General features: G+C 39.8%; 1 pseudogene; it reads left to right on the forward strand.

Moving 5' to 3' along the window:
* Positions 1–795: 795 nt before the first annotated feature.
* On the forward strand, positions 796–1,332 carry LOC128659514 (CD63 antigen-like; annotated as a pseudogene).
* Positions 1,333–16,766: the final 15,434 nt, after the last annotated feature.

A 16,766-nucleotide genomic window follows, 5' to 3' on the forward strand; every position in this document is an offset into this window, starting at 1 on the left:
TCTACTTGAAATCCTTGTATATCTGATTCTAGGCCCAGCAGTTTTGGTAAAGTATGTTCAGCAAACTCAATTAGATGGGAGGATTTGATGGTTTCAGGCAGGCCTACTATTCTGATATTATTTCTTATTAAGTAATTTTCCTGTTCATCAGTCTTATTGTTCAATTTTTTTTCTTCTTCCAGGATCCTTATCCTTTTTTCCATATTAGTCTGGACATCCTCTGTATCAGATACGCTCTGTTCAATTCCAGATATTCTAGATGTAATATGTTGTAACTCCTGAACAACTTTGTAAAGGCTTTTCTGTGCATTATGAATTTTAGAAACCAGGTTTCCCAATTGCTCTGACAAATTTTTAGCTTGTGTTTGTTCCTTTGTAATATCATCACTCATTACCACAGATGTATTACTTGTATTTCCTTTTGAGTATTTTTTCTATACCTTTGGCTTTTGGCAGCATTTTAGGTGAGGTAAAATATTTTTCCATTAGCTTATTTTCTCAGTATAGCTACAGCCAACATCTTGCTTTTTATATTTACACCCTGAGATCTCTAACAGGGAAATTTTGTTACACTTTTTCAGCTCAGAGAGGTATATCAGAGGATAGAATTCACCAACAATCTTTACCATTTATATATAGATTCACCTATCAATGGACAAATAACTCCAATATGTACTGTCACTTGGGTACAATAGATTATAAGTTCCTATAAAAAGGTGCACCAATGGAGGCGGATGAGCAACAGCTTGGAGGAGATTTAGTTTTTGAAGCTCATTGCAGACACAGCTTAACAGGATGGCAGTCGAAGGAGGGATGAAATGTGTGAAATATCGATTGTTCCTCTTTAACTTTTTGTTTTGGCTATGTGCCATTGGTCATAGGATTGTGTATCTACTTGCAGATCTAGCTCAACAGCACTAGTTTTTAAAAATGCCTCCTCTTCTGGCGCTCCTTTAGTAATCATTGCTGTTGGAATTATCATTATCTTTTTCATCTCCTTCTTTGGATGCTGTGGTGCTGCAAAGGAGAACTACTGCATGGTGACAACGTTTGCAGTCCTGCTTGTCCTGATATTCTTGGTAGAGATTGCTGCTGCCATTGCTGGATACGTTTTCAAGGATCAGGTTCAAACAGCTTTTGAGGACTCCTTCAAGGATAGTATGAAGAACTATAACAACACCAAAGAGCTGATGGTATTGACACTTTGCAGTCCTGGATTAAGAATAATGTAGTCATTGTGGAAAGAGTTGCTCTCGGGATTGCCTTCTTTGAGCTCCTAGGAATAATCTTTGCTTGATGAAGGGAATACGCAGTAGATATGAAGTCATGTGATCACTGCTGGGGAGGATTATGTTGTGATGTCACTTCCTGTGCCGTCATAGTACAACAGAGGGGCATATGCCATAGAAGCAATGTAAATGGCACTTTCCATTCTCTGCTTTGACTTGATGGGGCATGGCATCATTTCCTGTGTGCTATAAATACTTTTGCACCACCAATTCATTTGTTTTTATTTTTATGAATAAAACAAAATTTATGCTTAACTAATACATTTCTTTCTTTCTTGACACAGTGATTCCATGGGTCATCATTAATTACTGTTGGGAATATCACTCCTGGCCAGCAGGAGGAGGCAAAGCACACCACAGCAGAGCTGTTAAGTATCACCTCCCTTCCCACAACCCCCAGTCATTAACCTGAAGGAAAAGGACAGAAAGGAAATAACACAAGGTGCAGAGGTGCCTGAGGTTTAGATAAAAAAAACTGTCAAAAAAAAGGGAGGGCCATGGACTCACAGTGTCAAGAAAGAAAGACATTTATCAGGTAAGCATAAATTTTGTTTTCTTTCTAATGACACGGTGAGTCCACGGATCATCATTAATTACTGTTGGGAATCAATAGCCAAGCTAGAGGACACAGATGATACGGGAGGGACAAGACAGGTAACCTAAACGGAAGGTACCACTGACGAAAAGACCCTTTCACCCAAAAGAAACCTCATCTGAGACAAAGGAATTAAGTTTATAGACTTTAGAAAAGGTGAGCCAAGAAAAGCCAAGTCACCACCTTACAAATCCATACTACAAAGGCCTCTTCCTAGGAGGCCCAGGAAGAAAAACACCACCCTAGTGGCGTGTCTCTCAGGAGGCTGCCGTCCAGCAGTCTGATAAGCCCTACAAAAAACACTTCTCCACCAGAGAGAAAGAGAAGCCTTCTGGTCTTCATGTCAGAAAGCAACAATAATACAGAAGACTGACGAAAGTCCTTCATAGCCTGTAGATAAATCTAAGGACCCGTACAACATATAAGATGAGCAACAAACGATCTTTATGAGAAGAATAATTAGGACGGAGAAAAGGAAAAACAAACTCCTGATTAAAATCTCTGTTCGAAACAACCTCAAGAAAAAACCCAAACCTGGTACTAATAACTGCCTTATGTGCCTGAAATATGAGATAAGGAAAACCACACTGCAAGGCTGAGAGTTTGAAAACCCTATGAGCAGAAGAAATTCAACTTTCCAAGATACAACTTAATATCTATGCAATGCATAGGCCCAAACGGAGCGTGAAGAAAAAGTTTAAAAACAAGGTTACGGCTCCAAGGGAGCAACTGACTTAAACACAGTCCTGATTCGGACCAGGACCAGATAAAAGTATTGCACATCCGCTAGACGCTTGAGCAGCAGAGTGGAATTAACCGAATCTGACCCATTCGGGTACAAACAGATAACCCCCAATCAAGGATTACCTGGAGAAAAGATAATATCCTATAGATAATCTTCCTAACCCAAATGTTCAATCTCCAAGCAGACAGCTTCAGAGAAACGAAATTTGGATGAAGAAAAGACCCCTAAAGCAGAAGATCCTTCCTCAGCGAAAACTTCCACAGAGGTAGAGACGACATCTCTGCTAGATCCGCCTACGAGGTCCTGTGAGGCCACGTAGGAGTTAGGAGAAAACCAATGCTCTCTCCTACAAGATCCAAATGATAACTCGTTGAAGGAGACAATCAGAGAAGGAAGATATGAACCTGAAGTTCCAAGGAACTGCCAGAGCATTTATCAGAATCTCTTGACCTCAAACTGAACTCAGAACTTTGAGATCTGACGAGACCCTATCAGAACCCCCATTTGGAAGATAACCTGGAGAACACATCCGTTTCCCAATTTTCCATTCCAGAAATGAGGATGGCAAATGGGCAATAACTGAGAGCACCTTCCTACGTGACTAAGGAACTAGAGTTCCTTCCTGGAAGTTGATGTAAGCCACAGAAAATATGTTGTCAGACTGGAACCCGACAAAATGGGCAAAAGACAACTGAAGTCAAACCATCAGAGCATTGTAAATCATAACCAACTCCAACTGATGAAGAGGAGAGCAGACTACTCCCAGGAACAACTTCCCTGTGCTAGAATGCAGACAGCGATCCTGCTACCTCTCGCCTGATAACCGAGCGCTCTTGTAAAAAACACCACGGAAAAAAAATACTCTTGTCAACAGCCCCATTCCAATGACTGAGCTAAGCAGAAAACCCATGAAGCTGGGACAAGGGAGCTCTTTTCCAGCTCCACTTCCATTCGTGGAAAGAAGAAAGACAACAAAAACCTCCAATGAGATCTTGCTTGTAGAAGGATGACGCCTGGACCCATAGGATGACCAGGAGAGGCACCACTAAAATCCCTGGACCGAACCGAAACCCTAGAAACCTTGGAAAAACTCTGGGAGCTATCGTAAAGCCATGATGGCCCACAACTGAAGTTTGCCGGAGGCAAAACTCAGAAATCTGAGATGATCCCTTTAATTGGTAAAATGAGGGAATGCATCCTTAGGTCTAAGGCCGATAAAAATTGAACCTCCTGCACCAAGGAAGAATGGAGCAAATAGTCTCCATCTTGAGGACGGTACTCAGAGAAAGCTATTTAAACAGGTCAAGTCTAAATTAGGATGAAAATCATTTAGAACAGAATGGAAAAGGAAGTTAACCCCTGTTCCTGAACTGGAACATTTCTTCCCATGGAGGAAGATTCTGAACACATTTCAAGAATGCCTCTCTTTTTATCTGGCTACAGACAAACTAGAGAAAAAGGAATCTACTCCTGGAAAGGAGTTGATATCAATTCAGAACCTAGAGATACGAGTTCTACAGGCCCTTAGGTATTTAGGAAAACTGTATCCAGGCAAGCGAAAAAACTGAGATAGACTGCCCCTTCTAGGATCCAAACCTGGTTCTGGGACAAAACATCATGCTAAATGAGAGTTAGCTGCGGTCTTCTATAACAAAAGAACGAAAAGCAGCAACAGAAAATAAAATATTGGCCTAACAGTCTCTGACATTGATCTCCTCATGAAGTCCACTAAAATGGAATCAGACAAGGCGTTGCATTAAAAGGATGCCAGACTTGTCCATAAAAGAACCTTTGGTGGTTGGGAGAAACTCCAATCCAAAATTTTTTTTTTATTTTTAAATCATAAATTAAACCTAAAAGCAAATAAAAACAACAATAGTGTAGATGGTACTAAAAACTTATATAAAATCAGAATAGTGCTTACCAGCTGTGGTCAACGCATTTTGGCCTCCTCTAGGCCTTTCTTGAGAACTGAAGCAAATGGCGCAAATCCACTATATTGAGGGAAGAAGAGGGCGGGAGCAATCATAGCCCACAGAAAGAGCGCGCAACCAAAATTAACTGCGCGTCTCACCCTGTCAGCAACTCTCGCTAAAAAGGGAACCTAAGCACTTCTTCCCTATACTCTATGTCAGTACCTTTAGATAATACAAACATAGATGTGCCTATCTTAAAGGGACATAATACTCATATGCTAAATCACTTGAAACTGATGCAGTATAACTGTAAAAAGCTGACAGGAGAATATCACCTGAGCATCTCTATGTAAAAAAGGAAGATATTTTACCTCACAATTTCCTCAGCTCAGCAGAATAAGTTCTGTGTAAAAAGTTATACTCAGCTGCTGCCCAGCTGCAGGTAAAAAAAATAATGAAGAAATGAACAGCAGACAATCAGCATCAGCAGTGCTGAAGACATTAACTCTTTTACTGTGATCTCATGAGATTTGACTTAACTCAAATGAGACTTCATTGTAAACTTCCTTAAACTGAATAGGGAAATAATATGAGTGTGCACGAATGCTCGCTCCTTTCACTGTCCCGGGACAGACATACTGATTTGCTGCTTAGAAGTCCTTTACAATGGGATGTGGCTACAGAGGAACTTTTGAGGCAAAATAACTTTCTTTTTTACATAGAGATGTTCAGGTGATATTTTCTAGTCAGCTTTTTACAGCTATGCTGCATCACTTTCAAGTGTTTCAACATTTGGGTATCATGACCCTTTAAGAAAGCTAATAAAAAAGCATAATAAACTGTCAGAACCTCTAGGACTCTGCTGTATAAACTAGAAGTCAGTTCAGACATTGAAAAGCGTCCCGTGCTGAATCAGTTCTATCTAAGCATAGTCACATAAAAATAATGATGAGCTCAAATATAAAAACAATAATAAGTCAGGGATACTTCAAAAAGTATTAACCCCTCATCTCCAAAGTCACAATAAGTGCCTGCTTCCTGCCTATGATATCCTGCCTCAGGATATATATGTCCCAGAATAATGCAGAAGAAAACCTTTTAAAAGACATAGAAGACCAAGCACATACCTGCATCCGGCCGTCCGTCAGGAGGACACCTCACCCGGCTTGAGAGGATGCTGCTCCTCACAGAGACCTGTGAAACAAAGAAAGACAGAGTAAACTTACTCAGGCTTTCTATACCAGGGCAGCAACATGTTAGAAAAACGCAGCAAAGCCCACTTTACAAGTTCCTAACTGCTTTAAAGCCACCACTGCCCTACTGAAGAGACTAACGTAGAGTACAGCTAGACCCAAATTGTAATGGAAGGCCAGAGCAATCTTGATAGAAGAATCTTTATCAGGACACCTCATTACTTCACCTCTTCCTTGTAGTAGAGGCAAATAAAATGACTGGGGGCTGTGGGAAGGGAGGTAATACTTAACAGCTCTGCTGTGGTGCTCTTTGCCTCCTCCTGCTGGCCAGGAGTAATATTCCCAACAGTAATTAATGATAATCTGTGGACTCACCGTGTCATTAGAAAGAAATATATATATGTGTTGAGAAGAATCTTTCTTTTTCTATTTTTAGATTATGGTTTCTTTCTGCTTCTGCACATTCTTCATGACTTTAATATATAAAATCTTTTTAGATTTCTTGTCCTTTCCACTTGAAGTGTAAACTGTTGTATAATATGCAAAGCTAAATCCATGCTGAAAATGATAGACATAGTTTGGTTATGGAGGGGAATAAAAGACAGTGGTCCGCTCCTAGAGAAGAGCTGTTTTATTCTTAGGGGTCAATTTACTAATGTGCGAGCGATGTAGCGTATCATGTCTGCTGCACATCGATAAATGCCGACAGCATACGCTGTTGGCATTTATCATTGCACCAGCAGTTCTTGTGAACTGCTGGTGCAATACGGCCCCCTGCAGATTTGCGGCCAATCGGCCACTAGCAGGGGGTGTCAATCAACCAGATCTTATTCGATCGGGTTGATTTCTGTCCGCCGCCTCAGAGCAGGCGGACAGGTTATGGAGACCGCTGCTTCATAACTTCTGTTTCTGGCGAGCCTAAACACGGGGCATCAAGCTCCGTATGGAGCTTGATAAATTGACCCCTCTTTGTAGATTTAACTGTGTTACAGGGGGAGGAGGGTGTAAGCATAAAAAAGAAATGCATAGTTCCTAAATTAGACATGTGCACCACTGAAACATTTGGTTAGTTTCGTTTTCAATTAGCTAAAAAATAATTTTGTTTCAGGAAACTAGTTTTGTTAAGTTTAAATAAAAAATTGTGTCGGCAAATTAGCTACGTTCCGTTAAATCGGTTTTGGATCTGTTTGTTTTTTCTGATCTATTCTTATTTCATATGCATTTTTCTATTCTGAACTAAGTTATAGAATAATGCATATGAATAAAGAATGGATTCGAAAAAACAAAAGTATCGGAAAAAATGATTTAATTTTACGTAACTAATGTGCCGACGAATGCTGAAACAAAATTATGTAAAACCGCCGCCACCCAGGCCTCCACTAAATAAAGCTATTAACCCCTAAAGCGCCGCCCCCCACATCACCAACACTACCTAAACCTATTAACCCCTAAACCACAGCCCCACTAACGCCAACACTAACTAAATCACTAAATAAAGTTATTATCCCCTAAAGCACCGTTCCCCGACATCGCCGACACTAACTAAACCTATTAACCCCTAAACCACACACCCCCACATTGCCAACACTACCTAAACCTGATACCCCTAAACTGCCGTTCCCAAACATTGCCAACACTAACTAAATCACTAAATGAAGTATCAACCCCTAAACAGCCGTTCCCCGACATCGCCGACACTAACTAAACCTATGAACCTCTAAACCGCACCTACCCACATCGCCAACACTACCTAAACCTATTAACCCCTAAACCGCCATCCCCAAACATCGCCAACACTACCTAAACCTATTAACCCCTAAACCACCGTTCCCTGACATCGCCAACACTAACTAAACCTATTAACCCCTAAACCGCACCCCCCACATTGCAACAACCTAAATTAAACTGTATTAACCCCTAAACCTAACCCTAACTGTAACCGTAACCCTAAACCTAACACCCCCTAACTTTAACATAATTAGAATAGACCTAAATAATACCTATTTAAAACTAAATACAAACTTACCTGTGAAATAAAAATGAAACCTAAGCTAGGTACAATATAACTGATTAGTTATATTGTAGCTAGCTTAGGCCTAGATTTAGAGTTTGGCGGTAGCCGTCAAAACCAGCGTTAGAGGCTCCTAACGCTGGTTTTTACCGCCCGCTGGTATTTGGAGTCAGTCAGGAAAGGGTCTAACGCTCACTTTGCAGCCGCGACTTTTCCATACCGCAGATCCCCCTACGCCATTTGCGTTTCCTATCTTTTCAATGGGATCTTCCTAACGCCGGTATTTAGAGTCTTGGCTGAAGTGAGCGTTAGAAATCTAACGACAAGACTCCAGCCGCAGAAAAAAGTCAGTACTTAAGAGGTTTCTGGGCTAACGCCGGTTTATAAAGCTCTTAACTACTGTGCTCTAAAGTACACTAACACCCATAAACTACCTATGTACCCCTAAACCGAGGCCCCCCCACATCGCCGCCACTCTATTAAAAAATTTTAACCCCTAATCTGCCGCTCCGTACACCGTCGCCACTTACGTTATCCCTATTTACCCCTAATCTGCTGCCCCTAATACCGCCGACACCTACATAATATTTATTAACCCCTAATCTGCCGCCCCCAACGTCGCCGCCACCTACCTACACTTATTAACCCCTAATCTGCCGACCGGACCGCACCGCTACTATAATAAATGTATTAACCCCTAATCCGCCTCACTCCCGCCTCAATAACCCTATAATAAATAGTATTAACCCCTAATCTGCCCTCCCTAACATCGCCGACACCTAACTTCAAGCATTAACCCCTAATCTGCCGACCGGAGCTCACCGCTACTCTAATAATTTTTTTAACCCCTAAAGCTAATTCTAACCCTAACCCTAACACCCCCCTAAGTTAAATATAATTTTAATCTAACGAAATAAATTAACTCTTATTAAATAAATTATTCCTATTTAAAGCTAAATACTTACCTGTAAAATAAACCCTAATATAGCTACAATATACATAATAATTATATTGTAGCTATTTTAGGATTAATATTTATTTTACAGGCAACTTTGTATTTATTTTAACCAGGTACAATAGCTATTAAATAGTTAATAACTATTTAATAGCTACCTAGTTAAAATAATTACAAAATTACCTGTAAAATAAATCCTAACCTAAGTTACAATTAAACCTAACACTACACTATCAATAAATTAATTAAATAAAATACCTACAATTATCTACAATTAAACCTAACACTACACTATCAATAAATTAATTAAATACAATACCTACAAATAAATACAATTAAATAAACTAACTAAAGTACAAAAATAAAAAATAACTAAGTTACAAAAAATAAAAAAATATTTACAAACATTAGAAAAATATTACAACAATTTTAAACTAATTACACCTACTCTAAGCCCCCTAATAAAATAACAAAGACCCCCAAAATAAAAAAATGCCCTACCCTATTCTAAAATTAAAATAGAAAAGCTCTTTACCTTACCAGCCCTGAAAAGGGCCCTTTGCGGGGCATGCCCCAAAGAATTCAGCTCTTTTCCCTGTAAAAAAAACCCATACAATACCCCCCCCCAACATTACAACCCACCACCCACATACCCCTAATCTAACCCAAACCCCCCTTAAATAAACCTAACACTAAGCCCCTGAAGATCTCCCTACCTTGTCTTCACCACGCCGGGTTCACCAATCGATCCAGAAGAGCTTCTCCGATGTCTTGATCCAAGCCCAAGCGGGGGCTGAAGATGTCCATGATCCGACTGAAGTCTTCATTCAAGCGGGAGCTGAAGAGGTCCATGATCGGGCTGAAGTCTTCATCCAAGCGGGAGCTGAAGAGGTCCATGATCGGGCTGAAGTCTTCTATCAAGCGGCATCTTCAATCTTCTTTCTTCCGGATCCATGTTCATCCCGCCGACGCGGAACATCCATCTTCACCGACGACTTCCCGACGAATGACGGTTCCTTTAAGGGACGTCATCCAAGATGGCGTCCCTCGAATTCCGATTGGCTGATAGGAAAATTCTGATTGGCTGATGGAATCAGCCAATCAGAATCAAGTTCAATCCGATTGGCTGATCCGATCAGCCAATCAGATTGAGCTCGCATTCTATTGGCTGATCGGAATTAGCCAATCAGAATTTTCCTACCTTAATTCCGATTGGCTGATAGAATCCTATCAGCCAATCGGAATTCGAGGGACGCCATCTTGGATGACGTCCCTTAAAGAAACCGTCATTCGTCGGGAAGTCGTCGGTGAAGATGGATGTTCCGCGTCGGCGGGATGAACATGGATCCGGAAGAAAGAAGATTGAAGATGCCGCTTGATAGAAGACTTCAGCCCGATCATGGACCTCTTCAGCTCCCGCTTGGATGAAGACTTCAGCCGGATCATGGACATCTTCAGCCCCCGCTTGGGCTTGGATCAAGACATCGGAGGCTCTTCTGGATCGATCGGTGAACCCGGTGTGGTGAAGATAAGGTAGGAAGATCTTCAGGGGCTTAGTGTTAGGTTTATTTAAGGGGGGTTTGGGTTAGATTAGGGGTATGTGGGTGGTGGGTTGTAATGTTGGAGGGGGTATTGTATGGGTTTTTTTACAGGCAAAAGAGCTGAATTCTTTGCGGCATGCCCCGCAAAGGGCCCTTTTCAGGGCTGGTAAGGTAAAAGAGCTTTTCTATTTTAATTTTAGAATAGGGTAGGGCATTTTTTTATTTTGGGGGTCTTTGTTATTTTATTAGGGGGCTTAGAGTAGGTGTAATTAGTTTAACATTGTTGTAATTTTTTTCTAATGTTTGTAAATATTTTTTTATTTTTTGTAACTTAGTTCTTTTTTATTTTTTGTACTTTAGTTAGTTTATTTCATTGTATTTATTTGTAGGTATTGTATTTAATTAATTTATTGATAGTGTAGTGTTAGGTTTAATTGTAGATAATTGTAGGTATTTAATTTAATTTATTTATTGATAGTGTAGTGTTAGGTTTAATTGTAACTTAGGTTAGGATTTATTTTACAGGTAATTTGGTAATTATTTTAACTAGGTAACTATTAAATAGTTATTAACTATTTAATAGCTATTGTACCTGGTTAAAATAATTACAAAGTTGCCTGTAAAATAAATATTAATCCTAAAATAGCTACAATATAATTATAATTTATATTGTAGCTATGTTAGGGTTTATTTTGCAGGTAAGTATTTAGCTTTAAATAGGAATAATTTATTTAATAAGAGTTAATTTATTTCGTTAGATTTAAATTATATTTAACTTAGGGGGGTGTTAGGGTTAGACTTAGCTTTAGGGGTTAATACATTTATTAGAGTAGCGGTGAGATCCGGTCAGCAGATTAGGGGTTAATTATTGTAGGTAGGTGGAGGTGACGTTGGGGGCGGCAGATTAGGGGTTAATAAATATAATATAGGGGTCGGCGGTGTTAGGGGCAGCAGATTAGGGGTACATAGGGATAACGTAGGTTGCGGCGGTGTACGGAGCGGCAGATGAGGGGTTAATAATAATATGCAGGGGTCAGCGATAGCGGGGGCGGCAGATTAGGGGTTAATAAATATAACATAGGGGTTTGGCGGTGTTAGGGGCAGCAGATTAGGGGTACATAGGGATAACGTAGGTTGCGGCGGTGTATGGAGCGGCAGATTAGGGGTTAATAATAATATGCAGGGGTCAGCGATAGCGGGGACGGCAGATTAGGGGTTAATAAGCATAAGGTTAGGGGTGTTTAGACTCAGGGTACATGTTAGGGTGTTAGGTGCAGACTTAGGAAGTGTTTCCCCATAGGAAACAATGGGGCTGCGTTAGGAGCTTAACGCTGCTTTTTTGCAGGTGTTAGGTTTTTTTTCAGCTCAAACAGCCCCATTGTTTTCTATGGGAGAATCGTGCACGAGCACGTTTTTGAAGCTGGCCGCGTCCGTAAGCAACGCTGGTATTTAGAGTTGCAGTGGCGGTAAATATGCTCTACGCTCCCTTTTTTGGAGCCTAACGCAGCCCTTCTGTGAAATCTAAATACCAGCGGTATTTAAAAGGTGCGGGGGAAAAAAAGCATGCGTAGCTAACGCACCCCTTTGGCCGCAGAACTCTAAATCTAGCCGTTAGGTTTTTATTTTACAGGTAAGTTTGTTTTTATTTTAACTAGGTAGACTAGTTAGTAAATAGTTATTAACTATTTACTAACTACCTAGTTATAATAAATACAAACTTACCTGTGAAATAAAAGTAAAACCTAAGCTGCCTTACACTAAAACCTAACATTACAAAAAACAAAAACCTAAGATTACAAAAATAAAAAAACCTACCATTACAAAAAATTAAAAAAAAATACCATTACAAAAAATAACAAACTAAATTATCCAAAACAATAAAATTATTCCTTTTCTAATACTCTGTTTAAAAAAAAAAACACACCCCAAAATAAAAAAACCCTATTCTATAATAAACTACCAAGGGCCCTTAAAAGGGCCTATTGTAGGGCATTGCCCTAAAGAAATCAGCTCTTTTTCTAAAAAAGAAAAACAAACCTCCTAATAGTATACAAACCCCCACCCCCCAAACCCACAAAATAAAAATAAAGTTGTTAAACCTAATCTACCAATTGCCCTGAAAAGGGCATTTGTATGGGCATTGCCCTTAAAAGGGCATTCAGCTCTTTTACTGCTCATTAAAGAAAATGGCTATTCTAAAAAAAAAACATTGCACAAAATAACAAATTATTCAAAATAATAAAAATTATTCCTATTCTAAACCATTTAAAAAAAAAAACACCCCAAAATAAAAGAACCCTAATCTATAATAAACTACCAATAGCCCTTAAAAGGGCCTTTTGTAGGGCATTGCCCTAAAGAAATCAGCTCTTTTGCTACAAAATAAAAACAAACACCCCCTAACATTACAAGCCCCCACCCACCCCAAACCCACAAAATAAAAAACCTAACTAATAAAACCTAATCTACCCATTGCCCTAAAAAGGGCATTTGTGTGGGCATTGCTCTTAAATGGGCATTCAGCTCTTTTACTGCCCTTAAAAGGGCATTCAGCTCTTTTAAGATTGGCCAATAGCCCTAATCTAAAAAAAAAACCACCCTAAAAAAACCTAACACTAACCCCTCTTTAGGTACTCACAGTTGCTGAAGTCCGGCATTAATGATCTTCATCCCAGTGGCTCCATCTTCATCCAGGCAGCTCCATCTTCATCCTTTGAGGGACCGGCTTCTTCTTCATCTCTGTGGAGGCGGAGGTCCAGACGGAGGTCCATCTTCATCCAGGTGGCTCCATCTTCATCCATCAAGGGACCGGCATTCATCCCTGCGGAAGCAGAGGTCCAGGCGGAGGTCCATCCATCCAACGTGGAGGTCCTCTTCATGTGATCGTCCGCCGCACACTCAGGATTCAAATGCAAGGTACCCCTTTTATACTGGGGGTACCATTGCATTCCTATTGGCTGAATATGAATTAGAGCTGCTTAAATCCTATTGGCTGTTCAAATCAGCGAATCGGATTTAAGCAGCTCTCATTCCTATTGGCTGATTTGAATCAGGCCATTTTCTTTTTCCTATTATTGATCCATGGTCATAAAACTAGATTGACTGATAATGGTGTGCTGTCAGCGGCTGAGACAGCAGGCCAGCAGGCCATTTTTATAGTTGTCAACAATAAGAGAGAACCTTTGGCCAATTTTTATAATTTTGTTTGATAGCTCCACATAACTGACTTACTCTACACAATGAGATATTATAGTCTACTGGCTTATATAGTTAAATACCTCTTCCTGATATTAGTCCAACTTTTAGAGGTCCAGAGCTACATAGATTAATTATGTTCTCCTGTTACTTTTTTGACATTTACTAATTTCCACAAGGCTTAGGTCTGTATTAAATTAATTCAAGTTTTTACTGTCAGAGCTACATATCTTAAGCATTAAGTAATATGTTCTGCTATTTATTACTTACTCTCTGATGCTACTAGTTTAAGCAGAGCACAGTTCTGTTTCGAACCTATCTAGCTTCTGCTAACAGAGTTATATATTTTAAGCATCAAACAATAGGTTCTTATATTTCTTGATTATTTTCTGATATTTACAAATATAAGCATAGCTCAGTTCTGTAATAAAATTATTCAGCTAAGCTTTTCATTCCAGAGATCTAAACCTGCCATGAAGGCCTCATGATTTAGCATGTCAGGGTTTAAATATTTATTTGCTTTTCTTCTCTGCTATTTACAGCCCTGTATCAGAAATGTCTAAAAGAATCAAACTTATGGGGCCACTGGCTTTATTATCTGTACCTGGTTCAACAGGATACAGGTGGTATTTTAAGCATATGCACTATGGTGATTTTTAAGCTCCAAAGATTGCAAAGACAGTGACAGAAAACAGTGTCTCCATCAAAACACAGGCTTAGGTCAATCAGAGGTGACACTAGTATATCCTGAAACATGCTCTTGTCACATATATGACACTGGATGATAAAAATATGACAAGCATGTCATATTTTGTAACAAACTAATCCTCATGATGTTACAAAGGGGGTTGCTTATATGTGTGGACTAAATATACATAGAAAAAGTTATACATTTTTCTATAAACCCAGACCAAGGATTTAATGTCATAAAATAGAGGGGTGGGTACTTTCCTGGCCCACTCTGGAAGGAAAGTTTGGTCAGGAAATCTGATAGAGTTAAGTGTAAATAACTTTAAACAATATAATTCTGTCATTTTACATGCAAAACTGTCTGCTACAGCGTATTTGGCTGTGCTATATTCCATCTCCCTGGAAGCAGAAGACTATATTCTGGTAAAGTTATAGGTTCTGTTATTTCTCCTTTTTGTTTTTAACACTGTTTGCTGTGTGTAATTTAATTTGTTAACATCCTTTGTTTTATATAAATGCACTGTGACTCCTTTTTCCTCATAATAAATGTTCCTTATTAAGTTTTGCCTTTATCTAATATTTGAACCACATTTTATTGCTATCAGGTATTTGTAGAGTGTCAACAGATTCCCAGCACTATAAACATAGCCGGTATACAAGATAACATTTATATGGATCAAATGGGTAGAGGGCCCTGCCGAGAGTTGCACTGTTGTAGTCGGCTCTTATGAAGACGATCTACAAACAGCTGGGCTCATAGACTTACATTCTAAGGGGTTAAAGGGGAAAGCAATGGAGTTAGTCTAGGTTAGTCTAGGTTGTCTAGAGTCTTTAGGAAGCGCTTAAAGCTGTTAAAACTAGGGGAGAGTCTTGTGGAGCGAGGCAGGGAGTTCCACAAGATGGGAGCCAGTTTGGAGAAGTCCTGTAAACAGGAATGTGAGGTAGTAACAAGAGAGGAGGAGAGTAGGAGATTGTGAGCAGAGCGAAGGGGACGGGAGGGAGAGTATCTGGAGACAAGGTCTGAAATATAGGGGGGAGCAGTGCAGTTCAGGGATTTGCATGTCAGAGTAAGAATTTTGTGCTTAATCCTGGAGGAAAGAGGAAGCCAGTGAAGGGATTGACAGAGAGGTGCAGCAGATGAAGAGCGACATGTAGGAAAGATGAGCCTGGCAGAGGCATTCATTATGGATTGTAAAGGAGCTAGACGGCAGCTAGGTAGACCAGAGAGGACGGAGTTGCAATAGTCGAGGCGGGAAAGGATGAGAGAGTTGATTAAAATCTTAGTTGTGTCTTGTGTAAGGAAATGTCTAATTTTAGAGATGTTTTTAAGGTGGAAGTGGCAGGCTTTAGTCAAGGACTCTGAAAGAGACTGGTGATAATAGTAGTGTGTTTTTCTTGTTAAATTGCATTCTGGGATTTTAATTTGTTCTTAGTTATCCTTAAGATTTCCCATATAATAAATCTTAGGTGGTGGCAGCCTAGAGATAGCTTAGTGTGATTGGCATTGAAGGGATTTTTTGGCATTTTTTCTAGGTCTAGAACAGACTAGTGTGTTAACCTTTGCTCCCACTGCACACTGCACAAGTCACAGGCTTGCCTGAAGTGGCTAGACTGTGACAAATTGGTTAAAGGGATAGTCTACACCAGAATTTTTATTGTTTAAAAATATAGATAATCCCTTTATTATCCATACCCCAGTTTTGCCTAACCAACACAGTTATATTAATAAACTTTTTACCTCTGTGATTACCTTGTATCTAAGCCTCTGCAGATTGCCCCCTTATTTCAGATCTTTTGACAGACTTGCATTTTAGCCAATCAGTGCTGACTCCTAGGTAACTCCACGGGCGTAAGCACATATGAACTAAAGCCCACTAGTTATGAAAAACTGTCAAAATGCATTCAGATAAGAAGCAGCCTTCAAGGGCTAATACATTAGGATATGAGCCTACCTAGGTTTAGCATTCAACTAAGAATACCAAGAGAACAAAGCAAAATTGATGATAAAAGTAAAATGGAAAGTTGTTTAAAATTACATACCCTATCTGAATCTAGTATAAGAAGTACATTTTTAACTAGACTGCCCTATTTAAGGTAAAAAGGGTCTGTTAATATTTTCTGTGCCAAAAAAGTGACTGGTGCGTCACAATACCATAAGTATTAAGAAATATCAAAGAGGGACATGGCTTTATACACCCAAGCCCTTACAAGCTTCTTGTGGAGGGGTGGCAAGAAAATGATAGCCCTCGCCAAATTGAACGCACCTTCCTCTCATGGGGGATTGGGATTACCCAACCTCAAGCTATATAACTGGGCGGCATTGAACCGTCTTGTATTAGATTGGCAATTAAACACTAGTCACTTTTATGCACCTGTACTGGAGAGTTCTGCTCTAGGGGAGTGCAGCTTAGCTTTCCTGCCTTTTGCTCAATTTAATAACATCCCTTCAGATATTAGAGGTAACTTCCTCTATAGAGACATACTAAGAGCTTGGCGGCTGACACTGCGTCATTTGGGGCGAGTTTGTGTGTCTCCTAGGATGATACCGCTACGGTATAAAAATGACTTCCCTCCGGGCGTTGATACTTCCCCTTTCATTGTTTGGGAGGGTGTGGGGCTGCGCTTGGTGGGAGATG

This window comes from Bombina bombina, chromosome 5 (genome assembly GCF_027579735.1).
Source record: "Bombina bombina isolate aBomBom1 chromosome 5, aBomBom1.pri, whole genome shotgun sequence".
NCBI classification, from domain to species: domain Eukaryota; kingdom Metazoa; phylum Chordata; class Amphibia; order Anura; family Bombinatoridae; genus Bombina; species Bombina bombina.